At 41.0% G+C, this 24,053-nt stretch overlaps 1 long non-coding RNA gene across 1 annotated transcript; it reads left to right on the top strand.

The window, feature by feature from the left end:
• Positions 1-3,469: 3,469 nt before the first annotated feature.
• Positions 3,470-24,021, top strand: LOC142363879 (uncharacterized). The gene is made up of 4 exons (XR_012766021.1): positions 3,470-3,596; positions 19,614-19,709; positions 20,589-20,759; positions 22,397-24,021. It is a non-coding gene; the product is annotated as an uncharacterized LOC142363879 (long non-coding RNA).
• Positions 24,022-24,053: the final 32 nt, after the last annotated feature.

The following is a 24,053-nucleotide window of genomic DNA, read 5'->3' as shown; positions in this document are numbered from 1 at the left end:
TGCAATCACATGTCAAATTTACACGTGTATTTAGGTATGTATTTTTGGTAGGCAAGGTACCTAGCAAGATAATACAGTCAGAAGGAGGTAGGCACAGCACCCACTGAGATTTCTGTCTGAATTTCACTAAGCACATATGTACCTTAGGCAACACTGTAAATCCTTTCCCTGACCTGTTCTTAACCATTAAGAGAAAGGATGTTTCCCCTTAGGAACTTAAAGTCTGTATTAACAGACATTCCTGAAGGTGTAGAAAACTGTTGAGATTTCTTCCTACAAAGTCACCAAAATGAAGGGTGGGTTGCTGGGGGCAGGGAGGAAACTCAAAGAAGCATCTTCTCCTTTGTTCTCTTGTTCCAGCATGGCTGAGCAGTTGACTTGGTTTCCTTAACCAGCCCTGCTTCAATTTCCAGCTTGCATGATGTGGTGAAAGTTTCCTTTTATTTTTATAAATATTTTCTTTGAGAAAAATGACTCTTGGCTCAAATTCCAGTCCTCTGCATTCTGAAGCAGCAATTAAGCAATTAAATTACAGCCTGTAAATAGCAAATGTTTCCATCATAAAACCACTAGCAGCTCCACCTCTTTAAAAAGTCGTGCGATAAAAATGCCTCAGAAATTCTTTGAAAACAGATCTCTGACAAGTATCTAATCTTCATCTTTAAGATAATGGGAAGAACAGAGGTTATGCAAAATCCACGTATTCCTTCCAAACCAGAAAACACTCTGGTTTCTCAGCTACCTAAATTACCTTTGCAAAGTTTTATTTAGTATTGCCGTACTTAAGGCAGCACTAATATTCAGATGCTTCAGTGCCATCAACCTTGGTTTTGGTCACTTGAAGAAGACACATGTTAGTTCTTCTTTTTTCATCCCATCTACTTTGTGGTCTTTTCCATCTCTTTCATTACACTCCAGATGTAAACAGATTGTAGCTGCACAGCTTCTCTTCTTTTGGTTCTGCTTTTTTAAAACGGCAGCATTTTTGGCTTTGGCATCGACAGGAGGATAATTACCATGTGGTCTCCATTTGCTTGTAGGTTGAAGACCCCCACCCTAGATCAAAACCAATTTCAGTTGACTGAAACAGCATTTCCCAGCAAATGGAAATGATGCGTATCTGGCAACTTGTCAGTGTAAAATGAGTCATCAAAACACACTGAGTGTAAGCATCTTCACCCTTCCTTCCCCCAGCTCTTAATCCAATAATGGCTAAGCACGGAATAAAGCTTCATCTTCAGTATGTATACAAAATACTTAGGGGTACAGAGATAAACACTTGATTGCGAGGCAGTCATATAATGAAAAAGCATATAATTTGAGTCAGACTGGGCTGAAATTAAAATTGCAACAAACTGTTTGCTACAGATTCAAACTGTGGAGAGAAAATTCATTCTGTTCCTAAATTCTTTCCCATCCTCTCTCCCTCTCTCCCCTCCTCCCTCCTCTCAGTGTAGGAGTTCTGCATTGCCGCTTGTTTATTTGTTTATTTACTTTATTTACTTGATAAAAAAATAGATTGAAGAAATCCACTGCCACTCATTCTTCAAATGAAAAGCAAAATTTTAAAAAGAAAATGCTGTCAATGTTTCTTTAAAAACCTGAATGCTTAAATACAATCTGCTCTAGAATGGAAGTCAAAGTCGTTCTGTATCTGCAAAGTAATGGGGCAATACATGGAATCATTATATGGAAGAGGGAAGGGAAGGGAATGGTGCAAAAAGCTTTAAGGTTTAGGAAGAGAAATCAGGAACGTGCATATGCCACTTAAAAAAACTGAAATTTATATAAAAAAAGAATTCTTGGCATGGGTGCCTTAGTCTCTGGGCAAGTAAATGGCTACTGCTACTGTGTTAGACTCACACAGCAGTTCATTAGTTCGTTAGCCAGCAGAGCAGTGCCATCCCTGTAGATGACTCTCAGTTCCTAAGGAAGGACTGGGTGGGTGTCAGCTAGTGGTAGAAAAAGTGACCATTGGAGCCATACACAGCAAACAGGACACAGCAATGGGTGATGTTTCCAGCTCACCCCTGTTTCTAGCTTCCAGCTTTGGATGAGTTCATTATCAAGTTTGTGATAAATCAGTTCTGTAACTCTTCAGATTCCTGAAAGCTCTGATAGCAACTCAGGCAGAGAGGAGTGAGAAACCTGCAGTGGCTGTGGTGCAGGGAGGAGAACCGAGGGTCCTGGCTGATCCTTAGCCCCGTCAGGCACACTTACACCTTTGGTCTATTTGACATGCCTGCTGACTTTAGCCTTTTATAAAGAGGTCTGTGACGCACTCATCCTGCTCTGCATCAGAAGCCCTGTTGCCTTATTCGATGAGGACATCAACCTGCAGCGATGTCCAAAAGGAAGGTAGAGTCCTTGGCATGTGATTTTTTTGGCATTTTGTATTTGCCTTTTTACACTCGATCAACATAGTAATACAACTTACTAAAACTCAGTAATGATTGGGGAAAGCAGAAAAAAGGCTTTGCTGTATAATTTGGTCACTCCTTTAGAGCACATTAGCAAGTGCAGGGAAACTATTTGGCAAGAGATAAATAGACCTCATTATGCCACATACACATACACACGTACTTCGGTATCATCCAGTATCCTCAGCAGCAGCATGCACCCAAAAGCTTGCGGTGGTGGACAAGGAGTATAAGAATGCTGAGGCTGCTGCTTCCCTGCCTCTGACTCGCACCCTCTTCCGCAGACTGAGGTGCGGTTCCTTGGCGCGGGCTCCGAGGTGAAGAGAAGCTGTGTAGCTGCCGTAGCGCGGTGCCAGCCGCGGGCTGGTGGGCTTGCACTCTGCCTCCCAGCTGGATCTTCAGATGGCGTCCCTTGGCCCGCTGCCACCGAAGCCAGCAGAGCACTGCCAGCAAGCAGAGCACGGGATTTGGCCTTGCATTTTTAATGCGTGTAATTGGTTTAGACTACGAGACAGAAGCTGATGATCATCTGAACGCAGAAGCTGAGCATCTTAAAAGACGCCAGAGTGCAGAAAGTGTATCTGTAGAATTTTTAAGAAAGAGAGAGGATTGTTTTATTCTTTAATTCCCTCTTATCTTCCCTCTTTCCCAATCTGTAAACTTCTTTCAATTTAGCTGGCAAATCTGAGTTTACGGGCACTTTCATTTTTTTATTTAAATCTCTGTGCTTAGTTTTTAAATTACATATATATTTTTAAAATGTGTATCTCTTTGCAAGGCATAACTTTGCCTCAGACTACACTGGCATTTCGTGTTTTTTCTTGTTATGCCTCACACTCAGTGTCAGAACTACAAAAGCCGCTACTGTTAATTCACTTTTGAGGAAGGAACAAAGGGAGCTTTCTGCAGCCTGTGCACCTGGAATGTGAAGTGAGAATGGTGGCTTCTGCAGCCTGCTTCTGCCAGGTGGCAGTCCCTCACGACATCGCAAAACCAAGAAAAAAATCGTGAAAATGTTAAAGAGTTTGCTACAATCTATTTCAAGGCACTAACCTTGTTTCATGTTGATTGTATGTTTCGTTTTTAGATTTAGAACCCATACTGTTTGGAATTGCTGAGCCATCCATCAACACGAAGCAGCAGAACTGTCAGCTCCTGCAGGATTTCGCAGCAATGGTAAGCTAACACTAATTGTAAAGTTTCTGTAGAATTTGTGTTGTCGTGATGCAAAATGCAGACTGTACTTTTAACAGACAGAAAAGGAAAAGCTCCCTTAATAGGCTTAGATGAAACAAAAAGATATTAAAAATGCATTTGTGTTTCTGCCAAAGCTAAATACAAGAGTTACTTGTTTCCTCGAACAATACTTAACATTCATCTTTTTTCAAGGACTTTACGATAGTACGCAGCTATCACTTAGACAGTACTCAGAGCAGATTAGGTAAAAGGAATATGTAGAGACCCGTTGCCCTTGCTTATCCCCAAGAAGTAGTGCGATAGTAAAACCCAAGGGTACAATGTTTTCAAATGTGTTTACATTTATCCAAGTCTTATCTTCTCTTACAAAAGCATTGTACACTTGAGCTGACGGTTTTACACTACAATATTGGAAATAGCATCTAGCTCACCTTTCTGTTGAATGGGTACTGAAAAGAGCCTGCATGCCCCAAAAAGGCCAGAAAAACCCACTATGTGGTTTTAGAAAGCATGGTTGAGATCTGGCAGAAACAACGATCTAAGAACAGTCCTGGAAGCACTAGCAAAAGATTTTTACTTCAGTTCTGAGGAGACTGATGACTACAGAAAAATTAGAAAATACAGTATTTGGATAAATACAACTTCAGAATTGGTTCCCCAACAGCTTCTTGGGACCAAAGACAGAGAAACCTCTCCTGAATTCCCAAGATTAACATTTCATGTTACATTTAAAAAGTTCTGCCAGTGACTTTTATGCCTTCATGATCTAATTGGGTTTTTTTAATATTCTAAATCCCCTTTCAGGGAATAAGACTCTCCCAGTACTTCAAGTGGAAGCAAAATTTGCCTAAAACTGAATACATCTCATCAGTATCTTAAGCTTTATTTCCCCCAAATCAGCAGATAAATATCATCTTTCTCTGTTTACGTACTGTACTTGAATATCTGGAGTTGCTTAGATCTCCTACCAAGGCTTGATTCTGATTGCTTTTGAAAGACGGATTAAGGCTTTCCTCATTGTCTTCTGCTTGACAGAAACACAGATGTGTTATTTTAACAGCCTTTTGTGCCCTTCTGGACAGATAAAGCCCACCTGGTCTTCTGGGACTCTTCTTTTTCAGAGACTTTAATTTGCACCTGGGCTGAAATAGTCCCTGGGGGATAATCAGGTGTCTGGGAGCAGATCAAGTACCATGTGCTTTGGCTGCACCTATTCATGAGCATCTTCATCTCCAACAGCCGAGTGAATATGGGATAACTAGCCTTGTTCAAACACACTGTCCTCGTGCAGATGGGAAATCTGTCCAGGAGACCTGCCTGTCACCTTATCCTTTTATAGAGCTGGGACGATGTAAAGGGTGTGAAACTCCATATGCCACTGGTTAATATATTTCAAAACAGTCTGAGCAACATACAGTTTCTACCACAGCGATTTACAAGATTCCCTTTACAAGCCAGTTTATTTCCCCCCCCCCCTCCATCTACTTGTGTCTCTTTGAAAATGTCAGTCTTCACATTTAGCTGCTAAATTTTGTAGCTCCAGTGTGGTTTGGTCAAATCTGATTAGATGTGATGTGATGTTCAGATTCCCTCTGGATTCATATACTTTTATTTCTCCTATTTTCTTTGTCTCACTGCATGCATTTATAGTACGTAAAAAAAATTTTCCAGTGAACTCATTACTTCAGATTTTTTCAAACATTCTCCCATCTACTTCCCTTTTGACCACACACTGCCTGTTTCACCACTTCAAATTACTTCCCGCTTATCTCCTAATTTTAGCAACTGTTTCTTTTCTGCCTTTTGTTCACTTCTCTGTGACATGCCTCATACTCCACAGTGACCACGTTCACCTTTGTCTCAAATCTAAGTAAAGCTCCATGGCTTAGTCAACCTGTCCAGCTACGGTCAGGCAGTCCTTTAATTCAGCATAGTAATTCCTGTGGGAAAAGACATAGCCCACTGTGGAAATGGTCCTCTGCCACATGGTCCATCCCAGCACCACTCTTTGATTGCCATTACATTGGTTACATATTTTTCTCTTTGTCAGTTCAGATTTCACCACAATTTCTTGAATATGTTTTCATGTAATTCCAGTTGACTGTCTTCTCATTATCACGATTTTGATTTTCTATGCCCTGGACACTTTTGCTCATCCCCATCCCTTACTTCTACCCCGCTTCTTCGTTTACACACGTTTGTCTCCTCAACATCCGTATTTCATGCACTGCCCCTGAAAAGATTTTGCCTCAAGCAAAAAGCTTGAGCCGTGATCACAAGAAGCCTAAGTATGCTCATGGTCTGGCTGTTATTATTTTTATATCACCATCCCTTCAGTGCAAATCCTATTGGTTATGCAATGTTTATATCTATTTCGTGTATTCTTTCTGGGAAGTGTCTACAGAGTACCCAGCGTACCTTCAGGCACTGTGTAATTTACAGATCAGTACAAATGAGAACAAGCTAAAAAGTAATACCGTGTTGCCTTCTATTCCTCCTTAGTGATTATACCATCTTGCTTTTCTTGTCACCAGTAGCTCATCTATTCTTGCTAATCTTTCCTCTCTGCTATGCACAGCAGAGGCTCTCCCACTGTGAGGCTACTTTTCTAACAAATAATGGTCACAAAACATCTCAGGGATGAGCATTTCACCCTCTACGTTCTGCTCTTGCAATTTACCGTACCACTTTCCAAGCCCTACACAAATTCAGTGTACGCATGCATGTTTTATACATACATATGTGCATATGTATGTAAAGACAGATGCGTGTGTGTACACACACACACATACACACACAAAAGAAGGATGGAAGGTGTGAAATAAAGAGCTTGGAAGCCAGACCTGTCAGGCACCTGACACAAAGAGACACAGACATCTACTCTGTTTCAGTCCGCAGCACAGGAGGCATCTGTGCAGCACCACAAGGCACCTACTGGGTAAAAGGAGGGAACCGTAATAGAAAAAGAACAGGTGACACAACTTTCACCAGCTACTTCTCACCACGTTCCAATCCAGCCATTGTCTAAAAAGTCAGGCAACAAAAGCAGATTACAAAACAATAAACATAATTTACCCATTAATCCAGTCCTTCCCCTACCAAAGGTCCATGCAGCTTTAGCACAGAAACATATTTCTTTGGTTGCCAGACATATTAAATCACACTTTTTCATGCAAGTGACCACATTTACAACCGCCACATAATTAAATCACAAAAGGATAATGATTTATTTTGGTCTTGAAAAAAAAATTTTGGAACCTGTTTATAGAGAAAATGGATTTGATTTTTTGATCTTTGTTTTAAAGCCAACAGAAACCAGTGCCTTTAATTTTAGGTCTAGTCAGAATTGTGGAAACCAGCATCAGACTGGACTACAGCTTTATTACATTTAGTCGGAAAATATTGATATTTGTATTAACATTTTTTTCAGCAAATCATGCATTTTAATTTAAAAATGTTTTACTCTTTGGACTAAAAATGTATTATGTAGAACTACAGAATAGCTCAATCCACCAACACAACAGTCAGCAAGCTAAAATAGACTGGCACAAAATTAGAGTAAGAGACAGAAAGTAATAATTGCTTGACCTGTAGGTTAAAGAATAAAGAGTAAGAGATCAGCTCCAGTTATATGCTGTAAAGCTTCAAAAGCTTCCAATTGAATCTTAAGATTCGTAGGTTATTTTAAAAAATCAAATTTGGTTTATAAGACTTATTAGCTTGGAAACAGAGCAGTAATAAATAAAGACTTGCAGTAGACCAGAGGTGAACCAGGACTGAATACATTTCCCTTAATTTATATCAGTCAAAGCTGGTATTAAGCAGAGCTTTTGTCACCTCTGTGATTATTAAGATACAGGAGGAACTTTCAGGGGAAGCAGAGGAAGCTGTAAGCTTCCGGAGTTTAAAGTGGGAATGCGTGTACATCTGGCTATATACTGGTTTTCTCGGCTCATCTGCTGAGAGGAAGGTCAGCTCTAAGTCCTGCTGAAGGACAGAGGGCAGGTTAATACGCTGCAGGCTTCCTACATCCACCTCCTCAGCCCCTTTAAATGTTGCTCAAAATATTCAGTTGATTTGCCTTCTACTCTTTTGCCTGAAAAATATTCTGCTCCCAAAGGTGAGCACATTCAAACCAAAGACATGCTTTCATTTTTGCTACTGAACATAAATTTACTTCATTTACAAATACCGGTGATAGATGTGAAATTTTAGTCGAGATTTATCCCGTGAATAACATGGACAACTTGTGGTGTTATTCTATCTCCTCTGCCTTGGCAACCTGAGAAGGATCATGACTAAACGATGTATTTGTGCAATAAATTCCCCTTAAAAAGCAGAGAGCTCAAACAGCTGAGGAGGAAGAGGGAACAAAGGAAAACCAATACCGAACATTTATGAAATAAAGACATTTTTCCCCCTCTTCAACCCTCCTTCCTAACACTGGCTCTTAAGGGCTGTTTTCTTCGCAGATGCCAGGGCACAAACCTCTTCCTGGGCACCCTCCGTGGGCCGGAGAAGCCAGCTCAGGGCTTTCCAGGAGGCCGGGACACCGCGCTGCCGTGCAGTGCTGGCCCTCTGCACCAGGGCCACCCGCAGCCCCAGCCCCCATTTCGTGTCTCAGCCCCACTTGGGCACGTCCCGAGGCACCCCATCTCTCAGCACCACGAAGAAGCGCACCAAAGGCCATGCCCCATGCCACTGCAATCTGCAGCTCTGCCATCAGCTTACGCGGTGGTAGGGTCATTTCCACAGCAGGCATTTTCAAAAGGAAAGCCACTCATTTAAAGGTATGATAATCTTAATTCTGGAACACGGACACAGTTAACAGTCCTCCTATATCACCCCACAGAAGAACTGGACTGAAGATTGATAGTAACCTAGGTGGAAGAACAGCCTACTAAATTATACTCCTGGCATCTCTCTAGCAGCAAATTTCAAAACACTCTTCAGAGACTGTAGCAGGCTGCCCAGCACCAGCTCTTTAGTTAGGGCATGCAGTTGTGTGGCTACTCTTTAGTCAGGAAAAAACAACCCAGATCCAGACTGCAAAGAGTTTCTCCAGACCTTGCCAAGGTTCCAGATACGTCTCATCTTCTGCTCTTCTGCATGATATACCCTGCACAATTCCAGCCCCTCAGAAGTGCCTGCAGGCTGTACTCGTGACGGTGGTGTGCAAGCCACTGATGACACGCTGTTTTCCTACAAGCAGATTTCTGTAAAAATCCAGTAGTTCTGTAGCAGTTGTTCTAGAGATAGGAAACTCTCCAGACCATGGCTACAGCGGTGCTCGGTTAGGAAAATAGCTTTTTCCTAGGAAGCCTTCAGGTTAGGAAAAAGAGGTTACTGAGCTCATGCATCTGGAGCTCATTTACAGCTCAGCTGCAAGGTATATGAAGGAAGAAGGGAAGAGGGGTGTCTTACAGGGTGGGAGAAGGAAATGGAAATACAGGTGTGAAAGTAGGAGGCTAAGCTTTCATCTGGGTAAGAGGAGAGCTTTGTAGTGTTTTTGTTTGAATGCTGAAGAAAGGGAAAAGCGCAGGTTGCCTTTTTTTTTTTTTTCATATTTTATTCCAGTAAATAGAAGAAAGACACTGTACTAAACCAAGAAAACATTCAGGGTAACATTAAACCGCACAAGAGGAAAGCAAATGCTTTTTTCTATTTCTGAGTAAAGAGCTCAACCAGTGCCATTATACGTTTTTTTTTGGATCAAAGATACATGTATTGTCTGGAGTCATGCAATATATTACTAAGAGTTTGGCTCTGTTGGTAGTGTACTTTTAGAATGGAAAGATTGAGACAGTTTTCAAAGACACCAGAGCTGGGTGAAGTAAAGTTGAATTTGCTTTCAGTTGAATGAAATGTTCAAGTGAGACTTGTGAAGCGCTGCACTGGACCTTTACAAAAAGAATGAAAGATAAAAATAATGTACCCCCTCTATTTCTTCTTCATATACAAAATAATCTATAGGTTGGAATTTTTAGTGTAATCTTAGTTTCCATCTGCATGTTTCTACACCTCTTTTCCATCTAATGTATGGGAATCTGTTTCACTTCTATGCTTTGATGTGCACAGACAAACCCCGTCTGCTCTTGTTCTCTGCGCTGACGAGGGGTTTAGTTGCTGCATTCTGCTGTATCAAGTAACACGCCAGGAAAAGGAAATCTGAGGGAATAAATTTATGTGCAAAGTGCATATTCAGAAATAACTTGAGATTGAAATGTTACCCTCAGATCACCAAGATAAAATAAACAGTATTTATTGATGTGGTCTAATTACAGATCCGAATCATCCCTTAGAAAAATGTTTGGGTCGTGCTTACGCTTGGTGGCCAGAGACATGCTCAGGTTCTGTGGCTCTAGGCATCTGAGACGCTTCTCTCCCTTCCCCTTAGCCCCTGCCCACCCCCTCACCCCCCCGCTTTCTCTTCTGCCCCCTGCCTCAGGCTATGACATACACCTGCCCTTCATTTTTCCCTTTTTTGCCCATTTTTACCTGGTTTGTGCATCCAGCTACCCATCCTTCAGTTACATCTCCACTTGCTATCCGCCTATTCCTGTTCCTGGTGTCTCCACAGAGTTTTTTTCTTCTTGCCCCACATCCTTCTTTTTCTTTGTTCTTAACTATCTGCGTTTCTCACCCTCTGCATTTAATCAAGTTTCCACCTTCCTCCACCAAGTTAGTTACCGGAAGCACAGAGGTATGATAAGCACAAGAGACAACTCTTACTCTTAGTTTCAACATTAAGCATCACAGCAGTGGTAGTAGGTGTTGACAGCGGAAAAACCCGAGTTGCTGGGAAGGTACTTATGCTACACTCCTCTGTACATGCATATTCTACAGTGAAGGTCTGTGAGTTTTCAAGTAGCCAAGCTGGATCAGCATCTTGTTGGAATAATCAGAGAGGTCTCCTAGGCCCGTCTCCATGACACATTTTTAAGCCACTTCTCCACAGCATGGAATTGCAATGGACTTCAAGGAAACTCAGATAAGAACATATCTAAAATGGAAAAAACGAAGAGATCCCTTCATATTTCACTCTTGGGAAAGAAGAAGTTATGTTAGGTGAAACATCCCAAGAAAATTCCACTGAAATAAAGTTCAGCTAATGTTTTTGGTAAAAATTTTAACAAGTGAAAATAAAATCTTGACATGTGAAATGATGCATTACTTCTGTGCACATTCTGCAATAAAAGGCACACTGGTGCTGCACAGTGCAGTATGACATAGGTAGAAGACAGCTCAGAGCAGGTTTGGGTGGCAGAAGCAGAACAGCCACAGACGCGTTTCTCCCTCCCCTGCCTTACACTCCTTGCTTCCTGATGTTGTGAGTCCCGAAGAACAAACAGATTTTGCTCAAATGAACATTGTTTCTGTGTCAACATTGTGCAGTATAGAAACAGGACACTGTGGGTGAGATTTATTTGACCAAATGCAGGTATTTATGACTGAGCCGCTGTACGGATTTCCTTTATGGTTAGCGAGAAATATTATCATTTCGAGAGTGTGACTCACCTCATCCTAGTGTAGGTATCAACATTATTGTCTAGAACTGCCTCTCTTTTTGCACTGACTTTAAAGGAAGCTTATGGTGACTAGCTCAGACGTAGACACCTGAAGTGAAAAGAGACAGACCCCACCTTCTACCCACAGCATAGCAGTTCATACTGGAAGATGATTTTTACTCTCTGCAAACACACAGGAATCATGAAACGGTGCTGAGCCACCCTTGTGCAATAGAAGCTGGCTACAACCTTTGAGCATTCAAGTATCACAGATACACTTCACAAGAGCCCCCAAAACGCTGAAGAATGAAAAGAGTTGTGTCCTGAAATGAAAGAGCACAACTGCAATGCCAGCGTCCCCTCTTCCTTGTGTGAAATCACCAACACTTCTTAACGAAGAGAAAAAACAAACTATCCTTTACATGATGGCCATAGATGTCCAGACTTCAGGGGGACCAGCTTTCAAGGCCAGTTCACACAGAGCAGCAGCAGAATTTTAGAGTTTGGTTCTGCATAGCTCTCAGCTCCGAGCTGTGACCTCTGGGGAAACACAGCGGGAGGAGCTTCCCGTGGTATCTCTTGGTGTGTCTAATACCTTGGCTTGCTGCATTTTGTATATGCAAGTACTACATAAAAACAAATCACATTCTTACTCTTTATTTTTTTCTCCTTAGTGCAAGAGCATTCTTACTGGCTCTGGTAAAAAGGTTCTCAAGTGCATTGTAGGCAGAAGCAGGAAATCTGCTCTCACAGATCAAACAGAGTTAGCACTAATGATACAGCACAGGGAAAGGAGGAAGAAAGAAAAGAGAAAAAGAAACGTTTAACACTCAGCACTAGAGGAGAGTGAAAACAGAGCACACTTTGAAGCATTTCCTTGCTTCAGCATAGCCCTGCGTACGAGAGGCTCCACAGTCAGACTCGACATGTTTTGAAGTTTCTCTGTTTGCCTAATCTCCGGGTCAGGTTTTGGCACTGTGCTATGATTGACACAATGGAAAAGAATAAAGGCCCAAACAAGGCAAGGGGGAAAAAAATCCTTAAGAAAGTGTACTTAGTAAATCAAACCGTCTAAGAAGCAGAGCAAGGTAGGTGCTCTAAGGACTGGTGCAAAGTTGTGTCTTGGACCAGGAGAGCCGCATCTAGAGATAGTTCCTTTTCTAATAACCAAATGTCACGGCCTAGCTGGGAGCTAAGAAATGATCTCCTTAAAATCAATCCTAATTGCAGGGCTTGTGCGATGTGAGAAAACATTATTTTCCATAAAAAACAGAATAGAGCTAGAATGCTAAATGTTGCACAAACAGTCAGTGTAAACTCTCATTCTGAAAGTTTGTTACCACAATAATAATTTAATTAATGTGGTTATGTCACTGCAAATGCCTCTCTCCCAATTATGACTGAGGAGGATGTGAAAAACTGTGAAAATCCAAAATCTTCTCCCTTTCTTGGTAACAGAGACTCCCTTTATTGCCATTTTGGACTGCACATAGCCTGACAACTTGTGAACAAGTTCTAAGGAAAACTTGGACAAAACAAAGAGCGCTTCCCTACAAAAGCACAGATGTGCATTATAAGTGGAGCCCAAGCCCATGGTGTAAGGTGAACAATCCACCCCTTGTGAGCGCAAGGCATGAGCGCCCCAGAAGTGCATGGTCTCCCTGCAGAGACGTCGCAGTGCTCGCTCCAAGGCGGATTGCCAGGTATTCTCTCTTGTTTAAAAGCAGAGGGTGTGAGAGAAGATAAGAATGCGAAGTCCGGATCAGATGGAAACCTCACTGCGTCCAGTGACAGCAGCCTACTGCAGATGCCTAGGGAAGAATATATATGCAGCCAAAATATGCTAATATTTTGGCATAATGCAGACTGGCCCACAGATGTGTCATTTGAACCTGCTTTAGATAGAGGGGCAGGGCAGCTCAGGGAAGCGTAAAGCACAGAAGACAAAATTTTATTCATTAAGCAACAGGCTGAGTCACGATATATCACTAACATCCCATATCCTAAATCGGAAAGCAAATATCCAATACTAGCATTATCAAAGAGAATAGGAAACCTCCCATTGTCTTCAGAGTATACGAAATTTTATTGCAAGCCTAAAGTAAATAATAATAATAAAAAGTAAGCCTGCTTCATCTAGAGCATTTAATATACCTTGTTTCACCAGTGCAAAGAATTCTGGCTTTAGCTAAAGGCCATTCTTTGTCAATAATTATTTTTGACTATTGCATTACTCACTAAATTTAGTTACTGCATTTTTAAACTATATCAAAAAGGCAGTGCAGCAGATAAAATATAAGGAGATGGAACCTGTTAAACAGATATGTAATCAGTTTTTTACAAGGAAACACTTTGAATCAAGTACTATTAGGGTTTTTCACTTCACAAAGAATGTTAAAGTAAATGAAAAGTGAGGGTCAGCTCTGTTCATGTTTTTTTTTTTTTTTTTTTTTTTTTTTCAAATGGGACTGACTTAGTTTCTATTGTATCCAGGATATTACATTTCAAAGTTTAATAAAATAGAGTTTACATTTTATTTAAATCGCTATATGCTATTTTTACTCTCACTGTATATTTCTGACCTTGTCAGACCAGAAATACTTTTTAAAAATCAAAATACCATTACAGAGTCCAGAAGCTGTAATAAAGCTGCTGAACTCTGAAGTCACTACTGACATAACTAGAGCTACTATGAATTTACGTCAGTGTGGCATTGGGATTCGGCCCAACGCGTACATGTGGGAACTTTATTCTCTAACGCGAGCATTCAAAGAATCGATACGTTGTAAAAACCCAGATTCCAGATTCCAGACTGAAAAGATTGGAATGAATTACAACCACATTAGGACACTCAAAACCTTATTAGCGTGGTTCCAGGCAGTAGCAGGTTCTTTTCTCAGCCAATTCGCAGAACGACCCTCACCTTTTTACGGCTCAGTTGCAGCTCAGCCGGGGATTTGCACACAGTCAGGCTGTTTCCACCAACAGGGTGATGGCTTTCCACATCTCTGTTGTGTCAGCCTTGAGGTGATGACTAGCTGTGAGGAAATTATTATCTTAAGGTGGGGTAGGTTTGACGGATTTCCTTCCAGCAAAACAAAATCATATGGCGGCGCAGCTTTTGCTTAGGAGGAGGTACGCCAGGTAACAAGGGCAGCACCAGGAAACGGTGACAGAGAAACTTCCCCAGACCCCTGGCTTGGCTGTTCGCGCTGCCCCAGCCGACACGGCAGCAACCTCGCCGGGGCCTACTCGCTCCTCGGGGGCACAAAGCGAGGCAGAATTATTCGTTTATCTGACGATCCTCAGTGAAGGATGGCTGCGCAACAGTTGAGCACGTCACTCTTGGCCCAGAAAAAGGTCAAGCTGAACCTTTTGCACTCTTGGTGGCTCAGACAAAAGCAAAATTCCCAGCTAGAACCATTTTACGAAACTGTGTGTTTTGGAGGACAGGGCAGTCCTGGTTTCCACGTGATCTCACGCATACTGCTAGGACCAAAACCTACCCCTGGAACTAATTCACCACCACAGCAAAAATGTGTGGCAATGGCAAGAGCTGAAGCAGTTTCTATGAATTAAGAAAGCAATTTAATGTGCAGGTCATAATATTTTATATCACAAGATACACTTTATACCGTACAAATTAAATAAGCCATCTTTTCATAATTACAGACAATAAATGTTACATGCCAGTCAGAAGTTTTCATCCACCACTAAAAAGGGTAGTAACTCTTTTCAAATCCTAAATCTTCTACTTTTTACCTGATGACTGCATGTAACCAAACTACAGAAATAACGTTTTTATATTGTCCCCTTGGGTGATAGCTGCTTATGTCCATTTGTCTTTAGATTCACACCACCTTTTCTTTTTGACATGAGCCAATGGAGAGTATATTCCTCGGTCTGTTTTGGTTTCTACTGCAGGTTATAGTATAGTCACCCCATGACAGGGTGATCATGCAAGATACGTGTCTTATGCATCTGCTTGAAAGGGTGAATGAACGTGATCTACCAGGAAGCTGATCCTCAGCCATAATTCTACTGAAATAAACAGATTGCAGTTGAAATTTATGCTAGCAAAGGATTTTTATTCTGCATGCCTTCTCATTTCTGCCTAAAATGATCTTCTGCAAACTTTCCTTGACTCGTTTTTAAGGTAGGAATGAGCAAGACAGAGAGGAATGGTGTTTGTACGGCTGGGGTTTGTAATTTAGGCTCTAAAACAGATTATGAAGTTCAGAGAAATACAGACAATGCAATCAGAAATGTATCAGAGAGGGGAGACTGTCAAAAGAGAGAGAGAAAGAGAGGAGTCATTTAGTCACATCATCTACTCCAGCTGGATTACCACAAAGCTGGCAAAAGAGGTGGTAAAAAAATCTGTGTATAATAGAATATGAATTTACGATTCCTTACCTCACAGCTTAAAGTACAGGCCCACAGCTACTGCTTCAGGGGACTGCAGAAAGAGAAATAGCTGTGGTACCTACGAAACATTGCCTGCCTTTTTGGAGCAGCCAGCTGGAATTGGCTAAAACACAGAATGTCACATCAAATCTCACACAGATGAGAGGTTTGCTTGCTTTCCAGTAGAGATAACAATCGTGATGAGCCAGCAGAACTTCGTCTGCAGCAATATGAAAGACTCGACGCATGAACATTTACTAACTCTGAGTAACAGGATGAGCCAACCTGCAAGTGCGCCACACCTTTGCAGGGCCATGAATTCATTCATTCATTCATTTGAATTTTTTTTCATTTATAAAACAACACTAGGAGCAGGGCCTCTTTCTTCTCATCTTTTGTGGACCCAGTTCCCGGTCTGGGTCCTAACAACCACAGTTTCCAGAGAATATGGTGCGCTGGCACCATGACAGTTTGTTTTTTTTTTCTCTACAGCCTTGGAGAGCCTGAAAATTCCTTTCTTTTTTTTTTTTTTCTGAAACAGCTAGCTGGAGTGCAAGCAAAATCCTCCACAGATGGGGGACAAGCTTGAGAAACAGCAGTACATGAGGTAATATTTTATAAAGAAAATGATGAATGATTCCAAGAAAGAAATTAGGAAACAGAAGTCATCTCAGGCGTACGTGGAACAACACTGTGATGTAATGGAAAATTAACTGTATTACGACCGGTGGTTTGCTAACAAAGGGAAAGCTGTAAAGCTCATTTGTGACAATGCAAAAAAAATAAAAAAGACAGAGCGTGTTGATAATGAGCCCTGAATATTCTTTCTTTTCTCTTTCCCCCTATTTTGTCACCTTTCGTCTGCTTGGCATTCACCCAAACTAAAAGACTGACAGTTATTTCTCTTTAATAATCACTCTTGGAAACTCAAGAAGCACTCCTTTTTCAGCTCTGTCAACAGGGAATCATTAACACTGAAAAAAATATATATACACTTAATTGTTTTTACTGAAATAAACACTCTGGGTACCCCCTGCCGTTTAATGAACACGCGCTGGGTTAACTACAAGGGCTGCTACCACTGCCATCTTTGATTACTTGCTAGTGGCAGATGAAAGCTTAAAATACACATACTTTTTTGACAGTAAATATGATTTCACTTTTTTGGCTTCCACATCAACCCACCCCTTTCAAAGTAGGGCAGATTAGCAAAGCCTGTCAAAATAAGGCTAGCAAGTAAGTGGAGTAGCAGCTCTCCACAGAGTTTGATTATTCTTCTGTGAAAAAGCCTGTAAACAAAACCTTTAGGCTTTTGTCTACTAAACGGTGCTTAGAAATTCTTCCAGCCTAGCATTTTTAATATGTGGGAACATGACTGTAGTAGGATTCAAGAGCACTCAACATTTTTGAAAGGAAAGCAATTTATTTTTGTAACTATATGTGGTCTCAGAAGCCAAAATGCAGTCAAAAGGCCACTTTTTTTAAGGAAAAGAAATGCTTTGTGTGCATAGATCCTCTCAGCTGTCTGAAAGGCATCTTTCCCACGACTCCACTAAATGTACCGAGACAATAACAGAGCAAAAATTACTTTTGAGTATGAAAAAGTTTTAGTAGTTTAGTAATTTTGAATTTGGAAGTGAAATTTAACTGAAAACATGTATTCAGGTCTTATTTTTCACTTCCATTCTTTGTGCAGTGACAACAAGCCAGCTAGTCTGAGGCCCAATGTCCCTTCAACTAACAATCAGTTCTTTGAGACGGCTGGAACCTTTGGAACAAGCTACGCGCATTACAGGGCACGAAGACTCAAGTCTTCTCCACTCCTGGGAAAATATTTGGTCTAGGGTTGGGGGACGCTTCTCTTCACCAGATCAATCCACCAGTTTCTGAACACAGCCAGGAACTGGGTGCAAATTTCTGCATGCTTCAAAGCAGAAACCGATGCGATATTTCCATTGGAATTTCCCTCCCATATACCTAGGCCATGTCTATAAAAGTAAGTTAAATGTTCCCTGAACCATCCTTTGACCCTGCGGCCATACCCAAATCCATACCATTAAGCTCTTTTGGCCTCCAAGGCGTGTATCCACACCAATGCTGTCATGTGGAGACAGTCTCTGGTTTGTGCAAAGTCCTGAACTAAGCAAGGGAATTGTTTGGGATGGCGATGGTGGATCCAGACCCAAACCAAGCCAAAGACCACTCTGACTGTGTAAGAGAACAGATGATTTGAGTTCCAGTGCCTGGGAACTTCTCCTGACACAGTTAAAGTTATTAGTATGGATGTAGCCGTATGGATGTAGCCATATATGTGAAGGCAATTTAGACAGCAGCTGAGCCTGGAGTTTTTAACTGCTAGCTTTGCCTAAATATCAGCCTTAGGTGTGTAAAAGAGAAACCAGTTGCTTAACCGCACTTCTCAAATTTAGCTCCGAACGGCTGAGTAGTGGATATCGATCCTACAAGTTTTTTTGATAGGTTTTTGCTTGAGGTTGTAAAAGTTATTGCCAGTGTGATTTTGGTTTGCCTCCTACTATCTGAGGTCTGCTGATCACTTTGTCTCTAACATTGATGGCTATTTTTCAATCATCCTTTTTTTAAAAAAATTTTCCTTTAATTATTACACTACTAAGTGCAAGATACGCAATTACCAAAAGCAAGGCATAATGAAATCTTTAAAAAGTACGCACATTTGGATTCTTAGAAGGGACCAAATTTTATAATCTGGTTAGCTCTTCTTCACTTCAGAGACTTGGTGAAAATTAAGGATTACTGCATCGTCCTAGTGTTAGTCATCAATCCTATACACATCACTACTGTTACACCCACCTAGTAGGGACAGATTTAAGTCTCTCTCATAAAAATGTAAATATCAGCCAAACAATTTTCGCAGACCACAAATGCTGGTGACAATGAGCCCCCTCCCCGCCTCAGCTGTTTCTCCCAACCTTTTCAATGCTGCCAGACTGCTTCTGGCTTTGAATATGAGTAATTCTAGAGAGATGTTGGTATGATCAAAGAAACTTGCATAAGGCAGGAAGGACTAGAGCAATACATGTGTGTTGCTTATGGCCATGGCAACGCTGAAGTCTTAGCTGCCTTGCCACCTACTACAAGTGACTTCAACTAGTGTGACCGGGCAGCGGATGACTCTATGTTCACACCCACGTACACACGCACACCGCCCCCCTCATCCATTCCCCATCACTGGGAAAGAAGGACTTGTAAGACAAAACACAACTAACAACGCACATCTACATTAAGAAAACTCTTGGAAAGTAAAGATTAATATCATAGCTACCTTCTGCGGTCAATAAGTAAAAAGTAAAGTATACAGTTTTTGAAATATTCTTTAGCTGTCTATTATTTTTTAAAAATCTTACATATTTGCCTTTTAAATATGCAGGGGATAAATCTCTTAGATTTTATTGAAAGGACCAGGATTTTCCTTTGAGATTTTCCATACAAACATTCATGAAGCACAATTCTGTGTGATCTGAAGAGAAGGCATATGTTACTAACAGAATTGTTTGGAAATACTTTTTTGATGTAAAGTGAAATTTTCGTGGTTTTTATCATGTGATTTTTCATTGGAAAATCAAATGGACTCAAATTTTCCTGTTTTTTTCCCCAAATTTTCCCATTTCAACATCTTTTTGAGCAGTGTAAGCAAATGAAGACTGTACTTCACTCATATAGTTAAATGCCTTAAAGATCTCATACTTTAAAATAATGATTAGAGAAGATTACTATAAATTTTTGTGAGGGTATCAGGAGCTCACTATTGGAGAAATAATATCAAAATGGAGGCTGAAGCAAAAACCCTCCCTTGGCAAAAGGAGAGTAAACTGCAGGAGACTCCACCAGAGTCAGAAGAGCAGGTCTGCAGTCTGCAGTGCTCCTCGAAGCAGTGCAACAGTCTGCAGTCTCCCTGCCAGATGGGAAGATCTCTAGGGTGAAAGAAGACATTTCCAAGACTATCTTGCGGATGAGACGCTTATTTCACCATTAATAAAATAAAAATTTTTGCAAAAGCTGCGTCATGTTATTTGAATATTCTCTATGCTCTTATTCAATTCAGGACAAAAACATTTTATTGGAACAAGCAGAGGGGAGTTACATGAACACTAAGCAGTTCCTTCCTTCCTTCCATCTCCTAGTACGATGTGCATCTCAGGTATGTTCCACATACTGTATTGTGGCAGAAAGTGGATTTCTTTTGAAGATCCATTTCTTGGGCATATTGTTAGAGATCTAAAATCTCATCTGAAACATCCTTTGTCTTATTTTATTGCGATAGAACCTGAATCCTATTGCCAGCTGAGGCTCCTTTGCGTCATGCAGATGTTTTAACCAGGTGTTTTGAAAAGGATTCCTTATTCTCTTATTCTGTATCTGCTTTGTGTTATTTAGACATAGCACAATTAAGAGTTAGAAAGAGAGATGTTTTACATTTCCAGTTTCCAGCTGCAAGGCTTAGTATATAGAGACACTAACTGTGAGATCATGCAACCTTTGTCTTAATTGGGTAAACAGGGTGTTTGGAGTATCACACAGCAGGACTGGGCTAATTAAATATTGTTCAGATTTCTCACTGGGGAGTTTATGCAACCATTGAACTACACTCTGTAGTGTTGCAGCTCAGAAAATACGTAATTAAGGTAGATATTTTGGGGAATGTCTGCCCTGCCTTTCCTAAAGAAACGTTGTAATCAACCTGCAGTGTTTTGTTGAGATGGAGTAAAGACAATCTGACTGATCTGAGCTGTTTGTAGTATTATTTTGAAAACATCCTACATATTTCCCTTTTAAATATGCAGGGGATATATCTCTTGGATTTTATTGAAAGGACCAGGATTTTCCTTTGAGATTTTCCACGTAAATATTTTACAGATGTAAATACAGATGTTTCTGAACAAGCAAGTGAACTTTTAACTTACTAGGTTTTCAAGTGACAGCCTTTGAATAAGCACATTTGAAATTGTTATTTGGGGCTAAATTGCCATAGGTGAGTGAATTTTGTCATTTCAGTTGAATTTCTGTATGCTTGTGCTAGGAACCCTGAATGCCACCTTCCGGCTGGAGAACCCCAGGAAGATTCACAGCAGTATTATCACGCAGGGGCAGGCACGTCTGTGCTAGATGTTCATGCAGGAGGACAGAGACAATGGCAGAGAGCAACTCCCTCCTGCAAGACAGAAAATGGGAAACCAGAGGGCCACCGAAGGTAAGGCTGAGAGAATGAGCTCTTCTAGTGACACGTGGTTCTTCATTGCCTCACATGTCATTCTGCAGGTTTCTCCTGGCCTTATTACTTCAGGTAAGATAACATACAGGAGGAGGACCAAGAATACCAAGACCTTGACAAGAAACCCTCCTAAGTTGAGACATTTAGGCTACAAGTGAACTATGGACCTCATAAAACCACCCCAACTGCTCTGGTACATGAGTATCCTCCAGCTGCATTCCATCTGTGTACTCGGAGAGATGGGCGTGCTCACCATCCCGCTCTGCTTCCCAGGTCTCCCCTTCTGCGTTTAAAATCAGCTGTGCACACCCCAGCAGGTTCTCCAGATGGCATGATCTAGGAATGCAGATACACAGTAGAATGTACCTGCAGTGCAGTTTAGGTGGAGCTTTACAGACTGACTTGGCCCTTGGGGGTTCCCATGGGCCTCAACTGGGGTGCAGAGCTTCCTGATCCATGAGTGGACAATATCTTAATAGCAAATCTGAATCAAAAGATACAATGATGAACAAAGACATAATCCCACCAACGTGAGGACGTCTCTCCCACTCCTGTTCTCTTACTCCTGTGCTGAATGTTACACATGGACAGCAGAAACAAATTTAACTTACCAGCTAGAGTAACTCCCAAGTAACTAGATATAAGATCTGAAAGAAACATCTGGATGTACAGGTATTTGTTCGCCTTTGCACATGGCTCTCTCCAGAGCTCTGTGATAGCTTTATCTTAGATCAGGCACGTAGGAAAAAAGCAGGACAAGAGGCCATCCATTTCACATTTAAGCTGTCAAAGCTGGATATGGCACTCGAGGCTAAGTCATAGAGGCCAAGCTCAAAGCACTTGAATTTCTTGCAGTATTCATTGGAATTATCCTCATGTCACAAATACGATAAATTTCTGTTTGAATATACTGAAAGTTGCTATTTTCTTGATTTCAGCAACAGAAAACAGAGATAGGATGCATATCTAAATATCTAGAATAACTTCTCAGTTTTCACATTCAGATGCCTCCCAAAAGCATATTGCCATGAGACCTAAAAGCATATTATTCTCCCTTCCCCCAACCAGATATCCAATTAGAAAAAAACCTGAGTCGTTGGCTGGGGAGACAGCCATGGAGTGCTCTAACAGATCCACTGGTCTGGATGCTGTGCAGGGCAGGACTGTGGGTCATATCATAAGGCATGTATCTGCTCGAGAGTTTAGATGCACCCTAGAGATGGTCAACTCAGCTCTCAAAGGGGCTTAATCACGACGATGCTCGGGTGACTCTTAGAATATAAACAAAAAGCCAAAAATTTTATGCTGAAGTTTCACAGTACTTAGGAACAGCTAAGGGCCTGGGAGTGGGAATCACCCAGACAACGGGGTAGGTGCAAGGATGCTTAAGCTGCCAAACAGGACATGCTGAAGTCCTGCCTCTCTCCAAGTTTAGGTATCTCTGTAGAGGTCTGAGTTAGGTGCCAGTGTAGCATTAGCGTTCACAGCCTGTGCTTTGGTGTCTGAATGTCCCTTTGGGAATTTCTATTTTGTTCTTCTGTTTTAACACACGCCCTGCAAGAAACGAAAGGTAGATGCCTAATGAGTACTGGAAGCTGAGCTTAAATCCTTTACAGGTCTCACCGGCAATGAGCAGCAGTGGAAGTCCTTGATCTGTCTTCTGTGCATGCAGGAGTGCATCTTAACTAACCTGTGAATACTTTACCTTTGCTCACTGAGGATGATGATCTAATGAGATGGCCATTGGAATAGAGAACTGCTGTTCTGGAGTGCAGGAAGGACTGACTATCTTGTCCTCAGTTCCTTAGTGTTGCCATCTGTTTCTGGAGGCTCCTAAACAGAAAATGGGAAAAAAGCAATAGGATATTTTCCCTGCAGCAACTTCAGAACTGTCAATGATCAATTCTATGGCTGCAAGAGGACATCTAGAAAAGAGAAGACATCTCTTGCCGTGATAGCTGAACAGACCAAACGTGATGATAGTACCAAATTCATGTCACAGAAATCAAAGGTTTTTAACAAAGGTGGATCTTCATCTGCACTTGAAATGACTAGCAAATATTAAGTAAATATTTACTTGCAAGTGAAAACATTAACCCAAACTTTTGCTTTTATGCATTTTTAATAACCACTACAAGTTCAGATCTTTAGAGATTTGCCTTTGGCCTAGCTGAGATACTGCTATTTCCTCAAATACAAAGCTGCTTAAGAAATGGTATCAGGTACAGACTATGGATGGCTGATCCATAGTCCAGATGACTGACAGAGCAGTGTGGATGCTATTTATTTCTTTGCAAAATATTATTCATATGCAGATATATAACTTCATCATTTAAACTCCAGGACTGTGGACACTGCAAACTTCTCTGTTTCCTAAAAAAATAGTATTTTTTGTTATGGTTATTGTTAATTATGTTTTTGTTCTCCTTAATAATTTCTCGGTTCTTTTTATTCAAAGCAAACCTCCAGGCTAGTCTAAATAGGAGACCACAAGCCAAATTATGATCTCAGTCCAATGTAAGTCTGCTTTATTTGCCTCTGGTAGAGAGACTTCATGTTAATTGTGAGACAACTATATGAGTGAATCTGAGCCAAAACTACAATTTAAACTCTTTCTGTGAGATCTACAGTACCCTGTTAACCCTCAAGTACAGATTCATCTGGAAAAGTTGCTTTGCCTGGTGATCTCTTGTGCATTTAGATCATCATAAAAACCTGCTCTTTGCAAACCTAAGCCTAGATAATGCAGTCTGGTAGTTGAGGGAAGATTTTCCTCTGTGTATTTTACTTTTAGAACATATCTGTCTGCCCTTGAATTAGTTTGCTCTCTGAACCGTAATCTCTCTTATATCTGGCGAATACCTGAAATGTTGTTCAGTTTTAGCAGTGTATCCTGAATCCAACAGAGATTTCTTAATACACACAACAGATGAGAATTTGTTTCTACCCCTTTATTATACCTGGACCATACCTCAACAACCCCTTGACACTTCCTGTTTTGCTGACTCAAAAGTACTAACAGAGTGTAGCAAAAGAAATACCAGTAATTTGAGCTATTCGGGGACTCCAGAGCCTTACAGCAAGAAGGTCCTCCAGCTCGGAAAAAATGTGAACTTTGAATTTGCTGTCCACTACTGCTGGAAGGAGAGTTACAGTATGAAAAATAATTGTCTGTAGAGCTGTTAGGTATGTGTTCAACAACTGGAGATCATAACGTGGTTAGTGTGAAATTCACTGACAAATCATTTTTTTTTCATTTTCTCGGAATTTATA

The sequence above is a fragment of the Opisthocomus hoazin genome, chromosome 1 (genome assembly GCF_030867145.1).
Source record: "Opisthocomus hoazin isolate bOpiHoa1 chromosome 1, bOpiHoa1.hap1, whole genome shotgun sequence".
Lineage (NCBI taxonomy): Eukaryota > Metazoa > Chordata > Aves > Opisthocomiformes > Opisthocomidae > Opisthocomus > Opisthocomus hoazin.
The sequence above is the reverse complement of the archived record's forward strand: the minus strand, read 5'-3'. Positions and strand labels throughout refer to the sequence as shown.